The sequence below is a fragment of the Callithrix jacchus genome, chromosome 17, assembly GCF_049354715.1.
Source record: "Callithrix jacchus isolate 240 chromosome 17, calJac240_pri, whole genome shotgun sequence".
NCBI classification, from domain to species: domain Eukaryota; kingdom Metazoa; phylum Chordata; class Mammalia; order Primates; family Cebidae; genus Callithrix; species Callithrix jacchus.
The window spans coordinates 28,802,170-28,828,848 of NC_133518.1; the positions used below are offsets into that span (position 1 = coordinate 28,802,170).

The 26,679-nt window shown below is 41.6% G+C and overlaps 1 long non-coding RNA gene across 24 annotated transcripts in view; it reads left to right on the forward strand.

The window, feature by feature from the left end:
• The window catches only part of LOC103788753 (uncharacterized), a 112,968-nt gene that overhangs the window by 67,375 nt on the left and 18,914 nt on the right, over nucleotides 1–26,679 (forward strand). For 18 of the 24 annotated variants that reach the window (XR_008477344.2, XR_008477342.2, XR_013528504.1 and 15 more), the window contains one exon: nucleotides 4,489–4,574. The exons of 1 other annotated variant lie outside the window; for it this stretch is intronic. This is a non-coding gene — a long non-coding RNA (uncharacterized LOC103788753). Of the gene's footprint in view, nucleotides 1–4,488; nucleotides 4,575–11,119; nucleotides 13,506–17,372; nucleotides 25,106–26,679 lie in introns of those variants that run through there. 5 more of the 24 variants (XR_008477360.2, XR_013528511.1, XR_008477358.2 and 2 more) reach the window with 3 other exon arrangements.

The following is a 26,679-nucleotide window of genomic DNA, read 5'->3' on the forward strand; positions in this document are numbered from 1 at the left end:
AGGGATGCACAATGGTACATCCACGTTGGGAAACAGTTTGGCAGTTTCTTATAAAGTTAAACATATACATAACATACAACCCAGCAATCTCATGCCTAGCTATGTATCCAAAACAAAATAAGAGATGTTCAAACTATAGGAGAGGAAAAAATAATTTTCTCCCTACTGTTCTAATTCTTAGTTGGAACAAACTCCTATAACAAAAGATAGATTAACAAGTGGAAAACAAACAAATTGAACAACATATATAACTTACATATGTATGGGAGATACCCACAGGAATAAGTAAATCACAAAGATATGGCTTTGAATTCAGGCTTAAGTACAATTGTCTAGTGAAACAAAATGAAGAGGGAAGGATGTGAGGAAGGACAATCATAAGGAGATGCCTAGGAAAGCAGGATAACAAGTGTAAGGTTTCTTACACAGATTTAAGTCCGGTGCCTTCTCCACTGATAAGAGTCTCTACTAATGTAATGTCATCCTTCTCTTCATGGTACATAGGGAGACACCCATACAAATGGAGATTTCCTTTATACACATAAATTTCCTTTATAATTTGTACTCTGTTTTCTGATCTTCTGTGTCTACAGTTTCTCAAAATGATTAGCACAAAACAATCCATATGCCAAAAAGGAATATTTTCAGGTGGCATATTCTGGTCTCCTACAATACAAAAACCTATAGGTAAATGTTTGTAGCTGATTTAAAAATTGGAAACAACCCAGATGTACCACAAAGTGTGGTACATATGTGTAATAGAATGCCACCAGCAATAAACCTGAATGAACCATTGATTCACAAAACAACATAGATAAATCTTACCTGCATTTTGAGAGGCTGGACCGAGAATTGTTTGATTCTATTCATATAGCACTCTGGAAAAAGCAAAACTATAGGGAGGAAAATAGATGAGTAGTTAGCAGATCAGGGGTTGAGGGGTGGCTTGTCTATAAAGGAATAGCATAAGGAAACTTTGCAGTCATGGAATTATTATGTATAGCATTATAGTGATCCATAATACAATTCTGTGCATTTACCAAACTGATAGAACTGTACCACAAGAAGTGAATTTTATTACATGTAAATTTTAAAAAACTCAACCTGGATAAAGAAAATATGGCATATATACACCATGGAATACTATGCAGCCATAAAAAAGAATGAGATCATGCCCTTTGCAGGGACATGGATGAAGCTGAAAGACATCATTCTCAGCAGACTAACAAAGGAACAGAAAACCAAACACTGCATGTTCTCACTTGTAAGTGGGAGTTGAACAATGAGAACACGTGGACAGAGGGAGGGGAATATCACACATTGGGACCTGTTAGGGGGTCAGGGCAAGGGAAGGGAGAACATTAGGACAAATACCTAATGCATGTGGGGCTTAAAACCTAGATGACAGGTTGTTAGGTGCAGCAAACCACCATAGCACATGTATACCTATGTAACACACCTGCACGTTCTGCACATGTATCCCAGAACTTAAAGTAAAATTAAAATAACAACAAAAACACCTCAACCAGGATGTGGGAGAAAAGATGGAATGCAGATTGTGATAAATGCATTTTCCTATGTTACAAATTAATCATAACTTCCCTGAAAGGGATGGGGAAGAAATAAGCTGACCTAAGCAAGGGCCAGCTAACTAAGGGGTTCCCAAAAATCCTTCAGCTCCCCTAAGTAACTTTGGAAAACAGCAGCAGACCTGCCCCAGTGAAACCTTGCCAGGCAACCCCACCATGGTCCCAGTCTCCAGGCTGGAAATTGTGGACAAAACCTTTAACATGGTTCGACACCAGGTCTATTCTGTGTCCTCAGGCTTTAGGCTGACCCTAGTGCCTTTGGATTTTGAGCCTGTTGTTTGTTCTGACACTTCAGCTCTCTGATAAATTCCAAAATAATTTCTGAATTTGAAGTTAACCCAGTTAATTTCATTGTAAGTGTAAGAATGATGTCTCTTCTATCACTCAGAGTGGAAGTCCTTTCCATTTTTAATGGCTGAACTGTATTTCATTAAATGAATGTCTAATTTACTTTATTCAACCAATCCCAATCATTCATTGTACTTTAGGCAATTTTCCACTTTTGCTGTTATAAACAGAGTTAACTGACCCCTATAGGCATCATACTCTGAGTTGCTGTAAAGGAATACCTGAGGTTGGGTAATTTATTAAAAAAAAAAAAAAGTTTATTTGGCCCATGGTTCTGCAGGCTGTACAAGAATCATGGTGGCAGCATCTGCTTCTGTTGAGGACTTCAGGTTGAGGACTCATGGTGGAAGGCAAAGGGGAACTGGTGTGTGCAGAGATCACATGGCAAGAGAGCCAGCAAGAGAGAGGAGAGTAAGAGGATTGGGTCTTCTGAACAACCAGCCCTTGTGAGAACTAATAGAGTGAGAATTCACTTATTATCATGAGGATGGCACCAAGCCATTCATGAGGGAGCCGCCCTCATGACCCAAACAGCTCCCACCAGGCCTCACTTCCAATGCTGAGGCTCAAATTTCAGCATGAGGTTTGGAGGTGTCAAACATTCAAACCACGGCAACAGGAGAAGACATTTCCTCGTGAGGAAGCAATATAAATTGAAATACAACCTATAGAATTTACATAGACATTATGCAATCTGCAGAAGCACATGCTGGGACTGAAAAAGGATTGGACTAATGAATTCTATCAGAGATGTGTTTCTTGTTTTCATTTCAGAATAAATGATACCCATATCAGATTATCTGGGTGATTAGCACAATGGCTTTGATTTAAAAATAGGAAGCCTACAGGTCGGCTGTTCCCTAATGCTGACTGCTATAGCCTATGTGCTCTACCCAACCCAGAAAGGGAGCCTCTCCTTCACCCAAACAGTTGTGTCAGTTTTTGGGTAAAAAGGAAGATGGATTTCAGCTGCCCTAAAGAAACAAAGGCTTCTCTCTCCTCCTCCTCCTCCTTTTTTTCCTTCTGTGAAATTTGCCTGATCTACTGGTAGGAGAGTCTGTCTTGAATCAAAAAAGAGTTGTCCAGGCACGGTGGCTAACTCCTTAATCCCAGCACTTTGGGATGCAGAGGGGAATGGATCACATGAGGTCAGGAGTTTGAGACGAGCCTGGCCAACATGATGAAACCCTGGCTCTACTAAAAATACAAAAATAAGCTGGGCGTTGTGGCAGATGCCAGTATTCCCAGCTACTTGGGAGGCTGAGGTGGGCGAATGGCTTGAACCCGGTAGGCAGAGGTTGCAGTCAGCCAAGGTCACACCAGGGCACTCCAGCCTGGGTGACAGAGCAAGACCCTGTCTCAAAAAAAAAAAAGGGTTAACTGAATTACAACAGGAAACGTCTCCAGTAACAGCCCAGCCTCCTCCAGGCCCTAATGGGTGAAGACAGCGTCCCTTCTCTACTTTCTTCAATTCTGGATTTAACAGGTAGCTACTCTAAGGTGCCCTGGCAAAGTGATCTGTGCCTTGGGATTTCTGCTTTCAAGATAGCCTAAAGAAGAATGAATAGATGCTAAAGGAAGCAGTAATCAGGAACTCGGTCTCTAAATGTAGCTAATTTTCATTTAATTGGCCAGTAACTACATTTAAAATAAACACTAGTTGGTCATCAAAAACAGGAGGTTAAAGGATAAGCAATTGTATAAGCCAGAGAATTACTAGGCCAAAACAAAGCTGGGGGAAGTGGAGAGACATGCTGCTTCAGAGAAAACATGATTAGGAGAAGAGGAATTGTCACTGCTGTGGGCCTCACAGATCTCATAAAGATTTATATCAGGTTTTATTTGTGTTTGTTAGTCATCAACGAAACTGATTTTAATCACCAGCTGCTCTTTAATTATCAAGCAGTCATTCCTTTATTACATAAAAATTAAAAACACATGTAAGGGGCAATTTTAAAACTATCAAACGGGATGCATTTGGCACATCCTTGTGCATCCCCAGAGAAAGAGGCAGAGATTGGACAGGTTTCCAGAAAACCCTTCAACTCCCCAGGCATTTGCTGAACCCCTGGCTGCTGGCAGTATGGGCTTTCAGGCAACCGCAGCGACTGCTCCCCTCCAGGGGAAGAATGTGGAATCCGTAGAGCTGGGTTGAGGCACATCCGCTGCCAAACCGTCTCCTGCATTTGTAATCCCTGCTTTTCGGCACCACCCAAGATGTACTAATGCGCCATGTAAAGACTCCCTCCCGTTTCCTGTGGGGTTCGGCAGTGAAAGGGGGTGTGGGAGGGGAAGAAAAGAGAAGGGGAAATGGTAAGAATGGTTTGAGTGGGATCCCTAGGCTGTGAGCAAGTTCTTCAAATTTAATTTTCCTTTGAGGCAGACATTTTCCAGTCAAACTTTAAACTCAAACCCTTGTCCTATTTATCTCCAAAATGCAGGCCATGTGTCTCCCTCCTAATTAGCATGAAATTATTTCTTCTTTTTCCTTCATTAGGAATTAGGAATGATTTTTTTAAAGATAAAATTTGTGTTCCTGCTTAATTTTCAGATCATTTAGAAGGAGTGCATTTTTATCAGAGGGACTGAAAAGCCTTTGAGAATCAGTTAAAAAAAGGAATGCTCATGAGAGTCGCAGTAAGTAGCACTTCTCATCAAACTAGCTGCCCGGGGTTGTTAAAGTGCTTTTTAAAAGGGGAACTAACAGGGCTGCTCAGCATTTACTGTTTTCTAAGAGCCTTAGCTAATTAATCATAGCACACACTAGCCCTGTAAGGTAAAAGTAAAATAATGATTTCTGGTATTTCGAAAGCAATCAGCCGTCTACAAAGAGGGAGGTAATGTCCGGGAGAAGATGCTGAGGGAATCTCCACTCCCCTCCTGTCAGAGGCCAGCTTGTTTGTATCCAAGCAAGGACTTGGGTGAGCCAAGTTCTGTTAAAGTGGCCACAGGAATGAGTGGCCACCACACAAGTGAGGATGCTGGGGACAGTCCATCTGGGGCTCTGTGAATGCAAACTTGGTGGTGGGGGCAATCACATTATAAGTGGACAGGTGTGAGTCACAGGTCTCCTGCTCGGAGACTCAAACTCCGCTGAGGCTTGCCCAGGAGGGGCTGGCTTCATCCTGGGCCACCCACACACTGGCACGCCTCTGCACATGGAGGCCATTTCCGAAGCTGCATGAACTATGGCATGGATTCCTAGTCACATCTGTACAGCCAGAGCAAAAGCCTGTAATTCCCGTAGAACCCAGTTCTTTGAGTCAGAACTCCAGATAAGTGTTTGTTTTCAGGTCACATCATTTGATTGTAGGGAAAAGCCTGGGCTATCATGGAGGGAAGAGATTGGGTACATTATTTGAAAAGTAAACCTGTGAATTGCTGTGGAGGAACAACAGCCTGCCTCTTATCTGGGGCCTTTCCAAGGAAAAGCAAAGAGGACCGCAGAAAGCTTCCTGGGAGACAGTTTAATTCTGAAAACAAAGCCACACTTCCCCTCTTGTGTGTTGGATAGAGCTGTAAAACAACACAGTCAAAATCCTCATTAGGGCCACATCTATGTCTGCCCAAAGTCAGGCGAGCATTCCCAGGAAGCTGGGGGACTGTGGCAGTTGCACAGGTCACTCTCCTTTCTCCATTGTGCCACAGCAGAAGAGCATGTGCCATTCTACTAAAGGGGGTGGAAGAATTTGAAAACTGGGGGCCTGAGTTAGATGGTAAACAAGTTTGGAGTGGTGTTTTTTTTTTTTTTTAGTTATGTTTGTTTTATATATTTAAGGTTTAAAATGTATTTTAAAAATTCAAAACAACCCAGAAATTCAGCAACTTGAGGAGAAAACAGTGACGAACATTTTATGGCAGCATTTGGACTCTTTAAAGATTATTTCAGGAACCTTAATGGTGATAAATGAGAGAAGGGACAACTTTTCTTAACTATAACATTTCAGCACCTGAGTACAAAGATCAAAACCAAGAGCTAGCATTTCAAATTCATATTGTGAAGCACCTACAAAAAGAATATTCTGTCAGCCTTCATAATGTGGAGAGTTCATCTTTTCATCTTATCAAATAAAAATATACCCAAATTATTGAATAGGCATTCAGTTAGGAAAACAGGGTGGGGTGATGAAATGTTTCTCATTCAGCAAACACTTTGCAGATATTTCTACTCAAAGATCCCTGTGGTCTAGGCTAGCTAGCGAGAGAAAAACGTGCCCTCTGCCCAGTGACAGAGGCTCACAGGGATCAGCTTTCACCAATGCAGGCAGGGGAACAAAGGGCAGGCTTCATTTGCCTGCATCCCACAGGCCCTGGTGCAGGGGAGTTCCATTTCAGTGCCCATCACGTGGCCTCTGGGGCCAAAACGCTTTTTAATAATTCTGATTTTGAATATCAAATGGAAATGAAAAGTACATTTGGGAAGGAAGGGCTCTATCCTTATTGAAGAACGTGCTCTATGCAAACAGGTCAGGCAGGCACTAGCTGTTGTAAAGCTGTGGTTCTCAGCTTTCTCCTCTAAAAGATACTGATGCCTACATTCCTCCTTCCTGTTCCCCTAAAGAAAGTAGAATTTAATTGCTCTTGGGTGTGGCCTGGGCATCAGGATTTTTTTTTTTTTTGAGACAGTCTCACTTTGTTACCCAGGCTAGAGTGCAGTGTGCAACCTTGGCTCACTGCAGCTCCACCTCCCAGGTTCAAGGGATCCTCCTGCCTCAGCCCCCTAAGTAGCTAGGATTACAAGCACGTGCCACCATACCAGGCTAATTTTTGTATTTTTCGTAAAGATGAGATTTCACCATGTTGCCCAGGCTGGTCTTGAACTCCTGAGCTCAAGCCATCCACCCATCTTAGCCTCTCAAAGTGCTGGGATTACAGGCATAAGCCACAGTGCCTGGCCGGCATCAGGATTTTTAAAAGCTCCTCCTTCTCCCACCCCATGTCAGCCTGTACATAAGCCACAGAGACATTCTCACTGTTCCCTGAATGTGCTTGGCTCATTTATATTTCTGGGCTTTCTTGCACACACATTGTCTGTCTCTGGGCACCTAAGGAAAGCTCAGCTCTAATGTCTCTCCTTTTCTGTGAAACATTTCCTGTCAAGCCCACCTTCACTAAGTCACTCCTTGTTCCTTGATGGATGGCAGAAAACTTTGTGCATATCTCTACTAGAGCCCTTCTCACTTTACATTAAAGATATCTGTATATAGGTCAGCCCACTCCTCCCCAGTAGCATGTGGACCCTTTGTAGTTTCAGCAGTAAGCACAGGGCTTGTTTCTATGAATACTTATTGATTGAATGAATGAATGAATGAATGAATGAATGCCGATCTTGTGCATTGTTGATGTTTACCACATTGAACCCAGTTCTTAAACTAGGATCACTCAGGAGATTCCAAGTCAGTAATTTGAAGTGGAAGGTCTGTATCATTCCTACTCAAAGTGTGGTCCATAAGTCAGCAGTGACTGTGTTTTCTGGGAACTTGCTGCAAATGCAGAATATGTATTTTAACAAGATCCCTAGGCAATTCATATGCACATTACAGTTTGAGCTATATTTTTAACAAGTTCCCAGGTGATTCCTTTGTAGCCTGGCTGCTGACCCGCATTTGGTAACCACTTTTCTAGACCTTCATTTACTGAATGGAGTGGTCCCTATATGATTGCCTACAGGTTTCTTCTAGTCTCCCTTTTTTCTTCCTAGTTAACAAAGCCCTAATTTTGTTTTGAAGGGTGATCAGCCCTTCAGCCACCAGGCCTTTGCCTCAGGGAAACTTGACCCCACCTGTAGACCCTATGTTGGGCCTGATTAGTTCAAAGGCATATTCCATTCCCCTAGCCAGGGATTAGTTTAGGGATAGACATGTGACAAAATTCAGGTCAATGAAATGAGTCTGCAGTGGCAATCTAGAAAAAGTGTCCCTTTCTCTAAGAGAAAGCCACAGGAGGGGAAAATAATCTCTTTTGGTCAGGACATTGTCCTGCCTAAACATAATGCCTTGGACAGGCTGCTTCCATCTTGCTACCTGCAACAAGAGGAAAGCCAACACTGAGGTGTCAGAGCAGAGGGATGGAAAGCACCTGAATCGTATGACGTTGTTGAGCTCTTTTGTCTCTTGACTTCTAGTTATGAGGTGTAATTTTCTTACTGTTAGTCATTTCTGTTCTTGCAACCAAAAGCATTTGTTGATATACTGAATATAGTACATTTATTCAATTAATAAATGCCTGCCAAATACCCAAGTATGAATAATTGCAGCTTGTCTCGTGGCTATTCTTTCAAGTAAAAGTTATATTCTTTGACAAAAACAGCTAGTTTAGCTTGTAACACAAACAACTGCACAAGTGCTTTTCCTTGAGACAAGTATTATACCTTCATATGCAATAGATGTATGTGCTTTATGCATGTTTCCCATTTCATAACTCAGAATATTAAAAACATGTATACTTCAGGGTTGAGATATAATAAAATGAGTAGTTATCACAGCTTCATTGAGGACACTCAAACTGGCAGGGATTTTTTTTTTTTGAGTACTATGAAATGTGTGGCAGTAAAGAATATAATAAATATTAATGAAATTTGGTGCTACTGCCTTGAATTGTGCTAAGGTGTCAGCAGTTTTTGTCACCATTGCTTTGACATCATCAGTGCAGTTGTCAATACAGTGAAAAAGGTAAATGGCATCTTGGTGTGATTATGGAAATAGATTGATCTAATGGACCACCTGAAGTAGCCTCAGCCTTCCCAGGGATCTTAGAGACTGTTATAGTAGGTGATTACTTGGGAAATAAAATCTCTTAGGAGAAGTTATGGATACAAAATGGTTATTGCTGAGGCCTGGAAGAAACTGAATTATGTGCCATGTTATAGTTCTGACTCCTTTATTTGGGTCATTCTCACTGTTGCCTCAGTTATTGCCAGCACATGGGGCTGGTAACAGAAGGGTCCTAGGAGCATCCAGGTGCTGAGGTGCTTGTGAGGCCTTAGGCTGGAGGGCACAGGAAATGGGCTCACCCAGTGCTACCAGTTACAGACTCATGCCAAGACTGTGAATCCACAACTAAGTTCTTTATTTCCCTATTCAGCCTGTTAGGCAATTTATCTTGTACTCAGCTTAGAAACTCACTATTTAATGTAATCTGATTTCTGTTTATAATTCTTAAAATACTCCTACTAGTGAAGTTGTCTAAGTTCAGTTTTTTCTTGGGCTAAAATTTCTCCATTGCTGAATAATTATTAAATAATGAATGTGTTGTTTCACTCTGAGGGGCATCAAGAGTGAAACCTCCTTCCATTGCTTGCCAGCAACAAGCATTTTGGCAACACCACAAAGCACCAACTTTCGAGGTCTCACTGAGCCAGTCCTTGTTTCCAGGAAAGAAAACCCTGTTCTTGAGCCAGAATGAATGCTCTAAAGGCTGAGATTTTCTTTTCTTTTGCTAGAGAGGGAAGAATGACAATGGTTTGCTTGGATTCCTATAGTGGGAAAGCCATCTAGAAATTCCAGCCAAATTGGTATCTCTCACATGGAGATACTGTCTCTTGACTCATAAATGCACTGTGGAATTTGCCCTGGTGCCATCTGAAGGGTTTTAAGAAAAAGAATCCTGTTACTTACTAGCAGTGATGTTGAGGGCTGAATCAAATTAGGGCAAAGGCTAGTCATGTTGCTTGCCTCCCATATTTACTGAGTTAATTTGTTAAAGCACAGAAGCAAGACAGACAATCCAAAAGATCGACATGAACTTGTTCTGCAGAATATAGTTTCTGTCTTACTGCATTGCTGGGGAAAAAAATTTGAGATCTGAATGTGTCAAGGAAGGAAGTTCCCTAAGTCATCAGAGAAATGACTGAGTTTTAGCAAATTTTTTCTAATTTTTGACCTAAAATGTTCTTTCCTTTATGGCCTCCCTAAAGTTTTTATTTTATTTTGTTTTTGTTTTCTAACACAAACAACACAAAAAACACCTGCATCACACATTGCTGCCATCACTTTTGTGCTCTGTGTTGGAAACACAGGAGATGTCATAATCTTCTTGGCTCTGGGCCTCTAAATCTTCATACTGAATTCACCAAACTATACTGCAGGACCAGTCCAAACCTTCGAAGGGAAAGAGGAGGAAACATGGGTTATAAACATATGCTGGGCAATTTTTCCCATATCTGGGTCATTTTGCTTTTCTCTGTGTAAAATGCCTGGCCTTGGTGTTTTTGAGTGTGCATGTAAACTCAGACTTCACAGTGAGGAACATACGGTCAAACCTCTACAGTATTCCAGGTGATTGGCCTTGTATATCCCTACCCTTGCTACTCCTTTTACCTTGACATTGAACATTTGCTCAGTACTTTAGCTCTTATTATTGTGTTGGTAGAATATCTTCTTCCCCTTAAGCATGATTGTAGTACATTATTTCCGTGTTGTATTAGAAAAAGAGATGGACCAATAATTTGGGAGATTTTGCATGCTAGTTCTGCCATTAAATGGCCATAGATGCTGGAAAAGTCATGTTCCTGTTCTGGGCTTCATCTGTAAAATGGTGATTGGAGAGAGGGCTGAATTTCTAGTGGTCCGTAGACCTGGTGATATGGTTTAGATGTTTGTCCCCTCCAAATCTCATGTTGCAATGTGATTCCCAGTGCTGAAGGTGGGGCCTACTGGGAGGTGTTTGGATCACGGGGGCAGATCCCACTTGAATGGCCTGGTGCCATGCCAACAGTAATGAGTGAGTTCTTGATCTATGACCTGTTGGTTCACGTGAGAGCTGGTTGTTAAAAGAGCCCAGCACCTCCTCAACCTTTCCTTGCTTTCCTGTCTTGCCACATGATACACCTGCTCCCCCTTTGCCTTCTGCTATGAATATAAGTTTCCTGAGACCCTCACCTGAAGCCAGTGCTGGCACTGTGCTTCTTATGCAGTCTTCAGAACTGTGAGCCCAATAAGCTTCTTTTCTTAATAAATTATTGAGTCTCAGGTATTCATTTATAGCAATGCAAAATGGATTAACACAACTAGAGGCCAGAAATACATTTTTAGCAAGGTTTCCTTTCCACTACCTTCTTCCACTGGCAATTTTAAGACAACGGTGCTAAGATAGGCTTTTGGGAACCAAAACCTGGAGTCAGTGGGTTCTAGGTCCTTGCCAATCCTAACGTTAGTTTTTTTCTCTCTTTCTCCAAATGTCAGGTTTTCTACTATCCCACCACTTCCACTAGTTTGCACTTCATTTACCGAAGCTTCTGTGCTTTCTAGGTGGTTCCCTTGGCTTCACTCCATATCTCTCCATGCTGTATTCTAAACCTTCCACAGCCTAAAAGACGTGGGCATTTGTTAATTTTTAAAGCATCTTCTTCATTTATAAGAGTGAAATGGAAGCTCACAGAAGCCAGGTGATGGCAAGCGCTCACAAATTGGATGAAAGGACAGCAAGTAGGTGAGGCAAAGCCCTGAATTCCTTAAGTAGAACATCCTAGTGACCACATGAAGAGGCTTCTGGTGAAAAGGAAGAAAAGATTGCTGCCAATTTATCGGGAAGCTGCCCAGAACTGCTGCACACAGGTCCACTGAGGACCAACTTAGGTTTCTACTCCTGCAACCAAGAATGACAAGCTCCCACTTACATTGCTGGTCTACATGTTTGAAACCTTCAAGCGCTCATGGAGTACAAACATTTACTCTCTGGCTGTGTGGTATTAATGCTGCCTGTGACCAAAGGATGAAAGAAAGAAAATAAGTTTAAAAAGAAGCAATGAGGCCGGGTGCGGTAGCTCACGCCTATAATCCCAGCACTTTGGGAGGCCGAGGCAGGTGGATCACGAGGTCAAGAGATCAAGACCATCCTGGTCAACATGGTGAAACCCCGTCTCTACTAAAAATACAAAAATTAGCTGGGCATGGTGGCGCGTTCCTGTAGTCCCAGCTACTCGGGATGCTGAGGCAGGAGAATTGCTTGAACCCAGGAGGTGGAGGTTGCGGTGAGCTGAGATCATGCCATCGCACTCCAGCCTGGGTAAAAGAGCGAAACTCCGTCTCAAAAAAAAAAAAAAAAAAAAACAAAGAAGCAATGAGAGAAGCCAGATGGCTATGCATCTGTAGAAAAAGAGGGGAATCTTAGTGGTTCTAGGGGAAACAAAGATAACAAACTAGGAAAACAATTCAAGAACACACAGACCAAGTAGTAACGTACATGAAAGCACAGCATGAAAGAAGATCCCTTCATATAAAAGTTAAACATTGAGAAGACGATTTTATGTGGTAACGTAAAACTATTACCCCCTCGTATGTTTTCTCCAAGAGGGTGGTAAGGACTTATTTAAAACAAAAGCATTAGAAATAAGATTCGCTGATAAGATAATTGAAACAATATATAGACATTGAGACAAAATTCTGAGCATATTTTACCTATATATTAAGCCACTATAAAAAATTGTGACACCTTCAGTTAATATGTTTATCATTCTAAACCTACCATCAGATCACTCAAACTTATAATATTGGTAAAGGAGTTAGCATCAAGAACTAAAGGAAAATAGCCTTTTAGAAAGTCAACAGTAGCAGAACTGCTTAAATATATGGGACAGCATGATGACTTAAAATCTTAGGTCAATTAATCTATAACCTTGGAGAAAATTTTCCTATATTTTTGTGCCTCAACATTCTCATAAATATAATGGAACAATACTGTTTCATGGCTCTATTATGAGAAAATGAACAATCTAAAATGCCAATTCTAATTAAAATGTTACCTTGAGTGCAGTGAGCAAAGTCTCATCTTTAACAACTAATAAAAGCTAGGTGTGGTGGCACACATCTGTGGTCTCAGCTACTTTGGAGGCTGAGGTGGGAGGATTGCTTAAGCCCAGGAATTTGAGGCTGTAGTGAGCTGTAATCACACCACTGCACTCCAGCCTGGGCACAGAGTGAATTCCCATCAATCAATAAATAAATAGGAAAAGGGGAAAAAAAGAGCCAATATATTTTTTTAAGAAGAAAAGCAAGTTTTCTGAAAGTTGGCCAGACCACAAGGAAAAAGCCATTCAATTGTAAAGGAAAGCCTGATTCAGCTTTCAGCTCTGCATTTTCCTTTTAATAAAGAAAAGGCAATTATATTTTATAATTTTTATTATGCATTCATTTTGGATGTTTTCCTTATGAATTATAAGTAAGTTTGAGAATTCAGTGAGTTTAAAGAAACCAGATTTCCTTTATGGGCTTTGTTGCTTATGGTAATCTTTCACCAGTCATAGGAATGTTTGGCCTATTTAAAGGTTGCAGGTGTGTGAGAATAGACAGTATTGAGAATGGGGACATATTCAAGCTACAAAAAGACTGCCGAAAGCCTATTTGAGGTTAATGCTTTAAGAGTAATGGTGCTTTTTTTCTTTTTCTTACTCATGTATACATGGGGAGCAGGTACTCCATCAGAACCATATCCTGAAGATTTAATTTTCTTTTCTGTTCTTTAGTAAGAGAAGTACAAGATACTTCTACCACCTTAGGATCAATGCAGCAAGCTTCCCTGAAATAGTAGGTATGCTGTGAGTTGTCCCTACCATCCTGTATAAAAAAGAAAGGAAGGAGAGAGAGAAAAAAATGGAAAGAGAGGAGCTGTTTTCCTCTTGGGTAGATGGAAACAGGGTTTGCATATCTAGGAGAGTATAGTGGTTTAGGTCAAGGCAGGGCAGTAAATGCTAGAATCTGGCCTGAGCTACCACTCCCACTGGCCTCACAAATGTCTGTGCACACAAATTGATTGTGCAGGGCACTAAGAATGACAGTACCTTGGCCTTTAGCCTAATAATGTGTGAGGGCCAGATACTTGTGACACTGGAGAATCATCCATTCCCAAGAATCACTGTGAACTACCAGCTGTGCCAGGCCTCCATGGCAGTGGGCCCAGCAGAGCACCCAGCCTCTTGCTTTGCCTCCTAGACCTCACCTTCAAGGTTTGCTTCACTAGGGAGACTCAACTGCCCATGGTGTCTGTAATCTCAAGGGATTAGGCCACTTTAGGCTGGAACTTCCTCCACTGCCCACCTGTGAGGCAAGAAAGAAAGCCAAGAGCTTTCTCCTCAGGCCTGAGCTAGCATGCTGGGAGCCCATACTGTCCTAGCAAGGCAGCAGGACAGCCATTGTTCTGATGTGAGGACCCCGGAACAGGGGTGACACTGCCTGAAAATCCAGAGAGCTACTCCTGGTGCTCAGATTTCTGCCCAGCTTCTGATCTTCAGACATGTCCCACCAAAGCCAGCTTCTGCCTACAGCCCTTCTGCCAGAAGCTCACCCAAGACCATAGGCAGCTTACCGATATCCACACTTCCTGCCCAAGACAATAAGGAGGTAAGGTTGGTAGAATGAGTTTTTCTACTGCACTGGACCTTGTAAAGAAGAAGTGATAAATTCCTCCCATTCAAAAGAGAGCTTTCAGAAACCAGGGCCAGATACTGTTTCCCTAGGACTTGCCTAAGCAACTGATTAGGCTTCCACAAGCAACCCCACTCCTATCCCTACCACCTCACTGCTCCTTCTGTATGGAGAAGAACAGAAAGAAATCATCTAGGTCAACAGCCTTGGACAAAATTTATAGTAGGAAGAGACTCTCCTTATTCCCCACTGTCCACTCTTGCCCCAAGGCAAAAGAAATGGGGGAGGGGCTGCAAGAAGGGAAGAGTGACACCTCATTCCCCAGCTGGATATCTGCTTCAGCTATAGACTTGCAGGTCTCCCCCTTTGCCTACCTGAGCAAAAGAAAGTGAACTGAACAGAGAAGGCAGCTGAGGAATGGTTTGCACTTGGAGAAAGAGGAGTCTTGAGCTGTCTTGTCAAGATCTACCCACGAGGCCTGACCACTGGCATAGGGACCCAGAAACAATAGGCTGTGGGGTGTGCTGCCAGGGCGTTGCTGAAAAGTAGCAGAAAATGTCCTTTTAAACTGGATCTTCCACCTCTTGGAATGGTGTGGTCCCTTCTTACCTATTCCTTCCCACTCCAACACATGGAGGATTTTAAAACTGAGAGAAGTAGGCCAGAGAGCATTCTGAACTAGATATGAGAAAAAGGTTTTTAGAGTGAACCAACCTCAATTTAGTGTTTGAAAGTGACAAGAGTAAAGGAATCTGTCTACAATGTGCTAAGCCAAAAAATTTTTGTTTTTTATGTGTTAAGAGAAAATCAGATTAGGAGATAGTAATTGAAAAAAGTAAAGCCATTTTCTTTTGGCTCCACCGAATTGGGACTGCCCAGTAAACAATTCCAGAATCATAAACAGTGATGGGCCTGTGGAAGTGTGGATTACATGTGCTGTCACATCCTTTCCCTCCCTGAGATTCTGGGTTTGATTGTAGTTGTAGCAGAGTATCCATTTGAAAGACAGTCACACCCATCACTGGGATTCAGCTGTGTGTGAGTAAGTCTGGAGGATGGTGGGATTAGTCAACCCTGGGCTGCTGTCTGAGTCCTGTGGAGAAGGTGGGAAGAGGTACCAAAATAACTGAAAGAGCCACTTTTGTTAAAATTGGGTAAAACATTGGTGTTAAAGCATTGCTCTCAAGTCACATTTATCGTATTGCAAATTCCCGTCAAGAGAAAGTTTTTTACTTGCCAACCACTGCATCTAAAGCTGTGCTGTTTAATGCAGAAGCCACTAGTCACATGGCTACCTAAATATAATTGAAAATTAAATTCTTAGATTACATTAGTCACATTTCAAATGCTTAGAAATTGTATGTGGCTATTGTTACTATATTGAAAGTAAAGATGCAAAACATTTCCGTCTTCACAAAAAATTCTATTAGGCAACTCTGTGTTAAAGAAAATGCTATTAGTTCAAATGATGAAAGAGATCATGACCAAGATGGACTGGTGAGATATCATTTGGAATGTACAAAATTACACATTCCAAACTTTATGGGCAAGTCAAAGGTTAAAGTGATAGAACAGAAAGAGGAAGAGAAGAAGTCCCGTTACTGCAGGGAACACGGTGAGCCTTGGGCTCACAAAAATCCATGAGGCCTGAACTCTGTTTTGGGAACTTGAGAGCTGCCATGGAGAAGGCTTTGGGGCCAGAGGACAGTCCAGTCACTGGGTACTGATCCCTGGGGAAGTGGTGTCCAGACAGGGGACGGTGATTCTCAGAGAAGGTGATGGCACATGGTGGGAGGGATTTCACTGTGGCAGTCTTCTTTTGAGAAGTATCTGTTCATATCTTTTGCCCACTTTCTAATGGGTTTAATGAAACAGGTTAGTATATAACCTAGATTAGAAATGTTTCCTTCAAAAGTAGTTTATCAGAGACATTTTAGAGCTTAAAAGGGTAAGTGGAAAGTTCACTTACAAAATCTGTCTTTTCCTATGACCAAGCACAACAATGAACTGGCTTCAGGCTGCTTTCCAGGCCTAAGATTTTTATATACATGGAGGCCTGAGCCTCTAAAGTCATATAACAGTATAAATGGTTCTGAGGAGATTGTCTATTGGAACAACCACTGTCCCTGCCGGATGCCTTCAGGGCCCAGAAGGAGAAGACTGTGACAGCAGTTGGCCATACAGTCTCTTCTCAGAGTGATTGCTGATAGTGAAACACAGCATCTCTGTGCTGTGTCTGAGTCATTTCTTCAGCCAACCTAACCTGCTGGCTGGAAGGACACAAGATTCATTCCTACTTTGGGTGCCCAGAGACCTAAGCCACTCTCTTCCCCTGTTTCAAAGTTAGACAGACACATGCAAGGAAGTCTTTCTTTGAAGAAAGCTGCCATCTTTGGACTTGAGGTCAGTGTAGACCTTACTCACTATCCCTCTTCCTTTGACTCAGCTGGCTGAGAGAAGAAGCCATTGGCTTGAATGTTTTCTTAGCCTTGAGAAGCAAACAAATGTGGGGAAAAAAGTGTGTGTTTTCATCTCTCACCGTGGTGTGTTAAAAAGCCCTCTGGATCCTTCTCAGTGGAGTGGATATGGTATCAAAAGTGGATATGGTATCAAAAAGGATAAACCTTTGTCAAAGACTCTCAGGAGTCATTGAGATGATGTAGTTTTCTTAGGTAGAGGGTGTGTGTGTGTGTGTGTGTGTGTGTTCGTTCTTGCAGATTTTCACAACCCAATGCAGTCCCCTGAGATATGAAAAGAAGCTACAATACTCTATCCCTCCTTGCCAGTGTCTCCAAAGAGTTCAGCAATTTCATGGTTTTCTGGAACTCAGACCTATGATGTGAAATGCTTCTCCTTCTGACCCTTGGCAATTCTAATACATCCACTGTTCTTTCTGGCCTGGGACTGACCCTTGCATCCATTCAGCAAATACTATACTAGTCAAGAACAGGCAGTGAGGAAGAAAATTCAGATATCAAAATTGGCCTTTGAAAACAGAACTGATTACTTGGTTCAAATATTCCATAGAAATAGGGGTCATGATGCTCTCTTTCAATGAGATTTCTTTTATTTTCAGACTTTACAATGTATAATCATCAAACGTACGCCCATAAGCATGTGGTGCTGGCTGGTCTTGGATGAAATTGCAAAGGAAAGGAGTTTGGATTTTCCACACCCTTTTTTTTTTTTTTTTTGCAGCCTTTTATCACCTTTTAATAATTCCCCTGCAGGAGATGTTCCATGCTCTTAGGTTGTCCTCTCCCAACTGGAGAATAGCAGCTATATAATGAATTAATTCAAAGGAAAGGAAGTAGGACTGTGTTGTAATGTTCTATGCTGCCCAGAAGCAATACATTTTAAAAGACAACTTCTAAAGACACTTTGAAGAAGCAAGTTTCTTTTTTGGCTGTAGGGGAGGGAAGAATTCAAGACCCAACAATCAAGAAGAATTGGAGTATAGTCATTTCCTAAACTCTCCCCGTGAGAATCACCTGAGGGTAAAACTTGGCTTTCCCCAGCCTTTCTCTTGACCTTTGTTCTTTAGGAGACAGACCTAAATGTCTGTGTTCTGCACGGTTCTTGTAATCAGCTGAGTTTGGAAATCACTGGTCTAGGGGATTACCTACTCTGCATTCACACAAAGCTGAAGGTAGATGGAGTTGTGGTAAGTTGTACTTCTTATGAAAGGATCTGAGTTTGATTCTTGACTCTGTTACTAGACAAGTAGCTTGAGCTAATCATTTAGCTCTCATGAATGGCACCTGTGAATTGGATCAATTAGCCAATTATTACAGGGTTGTTGTGGGGCTTAGAAAGCATGCATATAAAAGCCTGGCACATGGAATATCCCCCAATATTAATAATTCTTTCATTTTCTTTTTTAAAGAGATGCAGCCTTGCTGTATTGCCCAGGTTGGAGTGCAGTGGCTATTCACAGACACAAGTCATAGCACAATACAGTCTTAAACTCCTGGCCTCAAATGGTCTTCCTACCTTAGCCTCCTAAATAGTTAGGACTATAGGTGCATGCCATAGTGCCCGGCCTGATAATTCTTAATAGTAGTTGAGTCAAATAAAGAAAATCGGATTTATATCATTTCAACTGGGTATTCAGAGTCTTTAAAAGATTTTATTTAAGTGCTTTCAAACATATATAAAAATATAGAAAATAGCATAATAGCCCTCCTCATAGCTATTCCTTAGCTCCTCAATTATCAACACATTGCTCTGCCTTTGTGTAATTCTGTTTAATTTTTTTAAGTGGTAAGAAATATAAAATAACTTCTGTGGTAAGCTATGCTTAGTATTCTTCCCCATGATTGTTTTATTTTTATTTTTTATTGCATTTTTGGTTTTGGGGTACATGTGAAGAACATGCAAGATGGTTGCATAGGTACACACGTGGCAGTGTGATTTGCTGCCTTCCTCCCCTTCACCTATATCTGGCATTTGCTTAGTATTTTTTAAACCTTCTAAAAGATGATGCTACCTCTTTGGGGAAGGAAAAAAAATACACTAGGAAAACTCAGTGTAAGTGAGCACTTATTCCTGACAAATGGATAAGCAGTAGTGACTTTTTCCCAGCCAAAGTTCTAACTGTACAAAATCCATCCCAATGCAATCCCTCAGGTCTGCATGCTGTATCTACAAACAAGTCCACTGCCTGAGCCAGATAGCTCCTAACAGCTGTGGTAACATGCTATCCGTGGCATCGTAAGGTTAACTCTAACAGATGTGTTTTCACAAAAAGCAAAGGAACCTTGCTGGTCTGAGCACAGGAACAGTGTGATATTGGAAAACCACATAGCAGAGTCACATCCAGCACATCCTTCTAGCCATTGCACATTGTGTGCAGAAACCTATGCATCCAAGAAGCTCCTATCAGAGTGAAGAAAGCACTGTGAGATTGAAATCCTGGGCCTGATGTGCTGGGTCAAGTCTTTGCCATTTGAAAGTAAGAAGGACATTCATTCATGACTTCTCCATTCCCAAAAGACCTTGCAGGTATTAGCATGTAGACAAGGTGACGTGTGGTCCTTGTGTTTGGCCATTTCTAAGGCTTGTTGTTCTTAAACCATCACTCTGATATACTACCAACCCCAGCAAGAACTTGCAGCTCCCAATGTTTGTTTATTCATAAGTTAACCGTTGAATAAAAAATGAGTCAGTTTCATAAAGAATAACCAGAGCCCAAACAAGCAAAATATGAAAAGGAAGGGAAAAAACACAACCACTAGTGTAGTTCAGAGTTCATCTCTGCTGACTGTTCAGCACTGAAACCAGGATTCATCATCATCTAGTTCTTATTCTATGAATCCAGGGCACCGCTCCTCTGGGATGTGTGCTGTTGGGAATGGCGTGTTGCAGCAGGTTCTGAGGCACCCACTGAAGTTTCAGGAAGTCTGGGATTGACAAAAAGAAGGCACGAGGGCTCCAGTCCATGGCAGCAGTGTTTAGTTTTATTGTCTTGTTCTTACTCTCTGGAATTTGCCAGGAAACTTTGCAGCCAGACACCTTGTCCTGAGAAGGCTGTGTAGCACCTGGTCCCTCTGCCGTGTACCTGCGCCTCTCAGGCACTCTGAAGGGATGGCTTTCCCACAGTGAGGATGATGAGGGCGGCTCACTGGGAAACTAACTCTGAGCACTGCTGGCCATATACTCGCATTCCTGCCTGCCGGCCCAACTCCCTCTCTTGGACGCTGATAATCCCCCAAACAATGCCCTGTGACTGCAAAGTGATGGGACTGATCTCCCAGAGCCAGACCTGGAATTCTGTCTTGTTCCTTTTCAGTCATGCTGGCCATGTGATGCACTCTGAACATCTTAGAGGACAGAGAGGCCAAAAAGGTGTCCATTTTTACTTCAACTTCTAAAGCCTGTTAATCTTGGTTAGAAGAAGGGGAGAGAAGGGAGTAAAGACAAGAAGAAAAGGAATGAAGGGAGATGAGCATGGGTGGACAGTTGGCTACTAGTGACAAGCAAGAGGTCTGGCTCTTCATTTCTATTAGCTTAAACCCAAAACATTTCCTCCTTTGCTAGGATGCGCTACCTTTCTTAGGATAAGCTTTTCATTATTTCTGAGGTGAGGAGGGATAACAAGTTGATTTTAAAAGTTTTCCTTTAAACTGTGGAAACAAGAATCTCTTAGCAATGCCACGTCTTGCCCTGACATTCTTCAAAGCTCTATACGTTTTAACCTCATGTTGAATTCACTTTTACAGTTTTTGTTGCTATAATAACAGCTTTCTTTCACTCCTTCAATGTTCAAGTTGCTTTATTCACTATAAATCATCCCATCAAAATATCTAGGTTGTTCCCAAGTGAAGAAAAACATTGGGCAAAATGGGGAACAGAAAATTTAACCATTAAATTCCACCTCTTCCCCAACTCTATCAGCAACGGCCAAGACCAAACCTAGTGCATCTTACATGCCCTACTTAGCACAACAGACACCACCATGTCAAATTATTTGCTGGGGCAGTTCAGGCTTCCACCTGAAGAAACTGAGTAAGTGCCCACAGCTGCTGGCTGCCCATGGCCTCTCAGAAAATAAATGCCTTCCAGGGTAACTTTCTGTTCTCTCTGTGTGAATGAAACTCACCAGTCCTGGAAACTGTTTACACACATTTGGTAGTCATTCCTCCCTTAAAGGGATCTGAATAAAGAGCCAGAGAAAAGGGCTCTTTCTCTCCCAAAGCTTGCTGTTTCTCTCTCTCTTGGGCCACCTGACTCCCCTTAGCCTTGTGCCTTTGTACAGCTGGTGTTGACATCATGTTAATTACACAGTCCTGTGTTTACATGTGGGTCTCCTGAAAGGCTAGCAACAAGTTAGCTGTGCAGAGGCAGGTTGCAAAGCTCATTTCATTGACTTGCCCTTATGTCTGAAATGAACTTTTCCAATGGCGACTGGTGAATGATTCACAGGCATCCCTAGGAGACAAGCACATAGCATCATCCCTACTTTGTCAACAAAGAAATGGGCCATGGTGGGAGCTGCTGATCCAGGGCTGCACAAGTATGTCAGCAACAGGGTCAAGTGCTACTCTTGGGGCTAGGCTCACAGTCATCTGCTCCTATCCTGAGTGGCTCTACTGCCTCTGGACAACACATACTCTAGGGGTATCTCACAAGCTTGGCAGGGAGAAAACATTAATACACATATGAAAAATGCAGCACTGGTTGAGTGCTAGCACCTTAGCTCTCTAAAGGCTCTAGCTCTGTATCAGAATGACTATGGGCCACTTTTGTGCCATATGCAAATAAAGCTTCATGAGAGCAGGAAATTATGATGTTTTCTTGGCTGCTCTATCTGCAGTGCTTAGATCTGTACCTGGCTAAGGTCAGTAGGGACTTAGTAGTACTAGATGAGTAATGAATGACCCTTGGCTACATTCTCTTAGCCACTAGGAATAACAGCTAAGCCTTCCCTAGCTGGTATGGTACCCCTGTGAACCTTGCACTCCTCTTACCCACCTCAGTGAGAAAGGGTATTTAAATAGGCATTTAAACAGATGATCAGATCTTCTGTGATTTCTTCAGAGACACTCAATCACAAGCCTATTTATAGCCATTCATAGAATGATCTCTATGTCACAGACAAAAGTACAAATATATAGAGGTCAGATGATTTGTTCACACTCCCTCAGCTAGGACAAAAATCTCAGATCTCCTGATTTTATACCCCACACCAGATTTTTAAATATAGTTTTGCCTCAGGGTTAGGCTATAGCTGTAGCCACGCTGGCTATCCACAGGTCCTAGACTGAACAGTTACGTAGAAGGTTTAGAAACTACAGAGAAAGCCCTATCCTTAGCATTGTGCCCTCAGCTCTAGAAAGCTGAGTTGATACACAGGTTGCTATTAGATATTCATTTGAAGTACAGAAATTGTGAAGACTAAGCCAGGGTTGGCAAAATGAGCATTTGTAAGGGTCAACTCAATTAGAGGGTATTTTGTTCCAGAAACAATCTTGGTGTTTCACATGAGTGGGAATCTAACAGCACTCCCCATTTCACATGCTAGGAAGTATGCATTTATTTGCCTTTTCCTTCAGGAAACAAGTTTGTTGTAGGAAAATTCTTATTTCCTGGATAGAAAATTTAAGGCAGATAGATGGATGTTTGATAACTTGTATGGAACTGTATTGGGGAATCTTACATAAGACAGAATTCTAGCATTAGCTTTTTTCAAGCATTACCTCTTTTCAGAGTCTTGTGCATTTCTTAAATTCAAATGTGTAGATCATTTTTCTGTGAAGGGAATTTTATAAAAAGACTAGGGAAAATATACAATGTAAAGAAGTATCAACTCTTTGGATCAACTTTGGTCCTTATGTCTTAGATACCAGGGGATTCAAACAAACCCCAAATGCCTCTGGTCACCCCCAATTCTACATTGTCTTTTCTTCCCAGCTTTGGAGAGGGTACCTGCTCAAGTGCCCCAGTCTAGAAGGATCAGAACATGATACAGCCCTTAGAGTGAGGATCCTGTGTGACAGTTGGGCCCTTTTGCTCAGTGTTAAATATTAATTTGGAAGTTTCTACTTGTAGAGCCTCAGCCTGAGAAGAAACAACTTGGCAGACTCAGAGAAGTTCTCCTAAACCAAGTGCTGTTGGTTTGTCCCACACAGGATCACCCAGTCCCACCACATTCTTCCACAAAGTCAGAAGTTCACTTAGATTGCTAGGCTCACTGAGATTACAGGAGAAAACAATGAGAGGCTACTAAGAATAAATTCCCTGGAGGTGGTACATCTGACCAGAAGAGCCTCAGAGCTGACAAATGAGGCTGGCTTTAGACAGCCCAGGGATGACTGCTTTCTCTTACGTCTTCAAGTCAGGATTACCATGCTCGGCAGTGTCTTCTCTATAGGGATGATTAGGAACAGCAATCCAGCTGGAAGTGGGTGCCAACTGGACCTTGAAGTCATGCTTTCATAGCACTTTATATAAGCTTAAGAAAACAGCAACTGTTCATATAAAGAATTGGGAAAGGTGGCCCAATGGCAATAAAGTGGGTCTGAAGTCCGAAAGCCACCGCTTGGCATGGCACTGATGCCTAAAAGCCTTGATGCAATTTTTACATAAAAAACTGAGCAGCAGATTCTCTCACTATTCTGAAAAATGCACATTTTTCAGCAATTAAGAGGAACCTGCTGCAGATATTTAATTAATCGAGACTGAGAAATATTTTCCAGTGGGAAAACTCACATGGTGTCTCCTCTATCTTTCAGGATATATAACGTCTAGAAAGCTCAAATGACATTTTCATGTCTTCCTGGTGCCAAGCCAGTGAATGGGTGGTGTGAAATGTTTATACCAACAGTCATTACTAAAGTTTCCCACAGGGCTGAATCAAATTAATTAGGCTTAGCTAAACCTGTCAGCCACACCCGGGATCCAGCTGAATAACCCTTACAGGATTTGGAAACACCCCTTCGACAAACACTCATTTATTACTACCTGTATTCTGTGAATCACTCTGCTGCAGATAATGCCTGACTGAACTTCCTCAAAACACGGTGCTTCATTGACTAGAAGTCAAAGACCTCTGCTTTGCTTTTCATTTTAAAATGTTGTTCTTCAAACCACTTTACAAATATTAATGTATATTTCATTTTGACCCATAGTTTGCTCAGAACCAAGAATAATGCAGTTTCTTTTTCTTCAGGCCCTAATCAAAGGACTGGATGTTTCTACCAGCACTATTTGTTTTCCTTGAAATTGATGGGAATCTCTTTTTCCTTTCCAAAGCCTGTAGAGTCGTCTTAGAATGCATTAGAAATTCTTCTGAGCCTGAAGCTTGTGTCTTTCTTGGAGGGCTCTGGAAAGTCATTCCAGAGCAAACTCATGTCTTTGGGCACCAACATTATCTTCGGACCCAGGGTTTCATTCAACACACATTTATGGGGTGTTGATTAGTGCCAGGGTACTGTTCAAAATGTTGGGCAAACAATATAAATGCTTCCTGCTTTCAAACCAAGGCTTCTAGTGGTGGGTGGCTGGTAGGGGGAGAAAATAAGCAAATCAACAAAGAAGCAAAGTAATTGCTGACAGTGACAAGCAATATTAAGACAGCACAAAGGATAATGGCCTAGAGAGTGACTGGGGATGTGAGTGTTGAGTTGGTCGGGAAGATTTTCTGAGGGAGTAGCATTTGAGGTGAGATCTGAATAATAATATTATGCTAATTGCATCACATTTTGTTACATTTACTTTTCTATTTTTAAAGCAAATCCACAAGGATATAAAGTCAAACAGAACAAAGAGACTGATTAGGAGACCATTGTCCTCTCATACTATTGTTTTTTTTTTTTTTTTTTGGTAGGCAGACATATTCAGGGAATGCTGGTAAATTGGTTCAGCCTCTAAGGTGAGCAACACTGCAGTAGCTATCCAAAATTAAAATGCACTATCCTCTGATCCAACAATCCCACTTGTAGAAATTAAATCTAAAGAAAGAATGGTACATAGGCAGGTTGGGGGTTGGTTAAGTAAAGTATGGAACATCCATATGAGAGGACACTTTTTAGCTGTTAGACAGAATGAGGTTGGGCCCAAGATAAATTGTTAAGGGAAAAAGAGCAAGGTGCAAGAACTATGTGTTTTGTTTAATATGCTATAATTTGAGGGAGTATATATTTTAAAAAATTGATAACAGTTTTTGTCTCAGCAGGGGTTAGGGGAGAATTAGAATTAGAAGGACATCAAACAATACTTATAATCTCTATATGTTCTTCTGTAACTTTCACATTGTTTTACTTGTACATATATTGGCTATTTAAATAAACAGACGTTTTGCAAAATAAAGCATTGCATTATAAATAGTTACAAATATATTTTATCTAAAGTTCATTCCATGTGTACTTACACATCACAATTTTAACTGGAATAAATTTTAGATGTTCAAAGAGGGAAAGCTCCCGTGGTCACCCTCTTAGCCAGCTCAATATATGGGCATTTCTCAGCCTGGGCTTATGTTTCCTAAACTCAGTCTTACAAAGACCATTTCTCAGTAGGGTCTTTGTAAAATTGAGTGTAGGAAACATTTCAGGAAAGGTATTTTCTCCTCTTTGGAAGACAGTGCACTCATTTCTGATCCATTGAAAGATTTGAATAATTAACCTGACCAATGTTTAGCTAGAGAACTGAAAAAGATGATTTTAAAAAAAAAAACACTTTCCAATGCATATATAATGTTTCCTCCTCTAAGGAGGGTTTCTAAGGCCTTGGTTTCTAAGAATGAACTTGCTCCAGCAGAAATTTTTTTCTGTATTCTCACAGCTGATTTATGTTCTCAACCATTTATAATTATGGATTGAGAAGAGTCTTTAGCTACCAGTAAAATTTTAAGAAACACAGTGGAAATCAAATGTTGTTTAGATGTCTGTATTTTGTGCACAGTCTCTATTGTTTCCTACAGTGCTGTGTCAGGAAAGGACACCAAATAATACTTACAACCTCTGCTTCTTGTGGAAATAAAATCTATCTCCTGTTAAATAAAGCACTTATGCACACACAAGTTTTATTTGAAAGAAAATTTGCCATTGATAAAATGAAGAGCCATGGGAATGACATTCAGTATCTATTTTGAAAATGCATTAAATATGTATCTAGTAGAATTGTGAGGAATTAAGTCACTTGTAGTCAAAATTTCCATTGGCTACAAGCTGGATGTGAGCATTTATACAGGGGCAGGGCTTGGAGAATTGGCAGAGTGGCCTACAGTTTGAGTCCCAGTGGTGCTGCAGGAAGGAGAAATGGCTCATTACAAGAAGCCATGGTAACACCCCAGAGAGCAGCTGCATGTGGAGCTGAGTCAGAGAGCACAACCTGACCAAGAAAGGGCAAAGAGGACAGAAACTGCTTATCGTCATGTGGGTAGAATCTTTGAACACAACAATCAAGAAATAAATGTCATCCGTTGGTGGCAGAGTCTACCCATTCTGTGAAGTAGGGTACAGATGAAAGGTATTTCTGAATACCAGCTCACTGGCCATTGGTCTTCCACTTCAGTACAAACCCCAGAGAAAGCCAGAGTCATTATTACAAGAGGCCTTTCCAAGCACAGATCTTTCAAAGTGCAAGCCTGTTATGTGTGGTGACAGGACCTGGGAGTAGGGGAGGAAGTTAGCAGAAAGTGGGTCACTAGAGAGGGCTGGGCTAGCTCCCGATCAGGGTCCCTTGTCCTCATGATTAGGTTTCAGGGAAGGCTTTTGTTTTTGTGGACCTTAACAACACACACCCTCTAGTATTCTTGTGGGAGAGGGAAGGAAAGGGGTGCCATGTGGGCACTAGAGAGCAGGGATAGAGAGAGAAAAATCTGAGAGAGAGAGAGAGAATAATTCAGACAGAACTCTAGAACTCAAGACTCTGAAAGTACC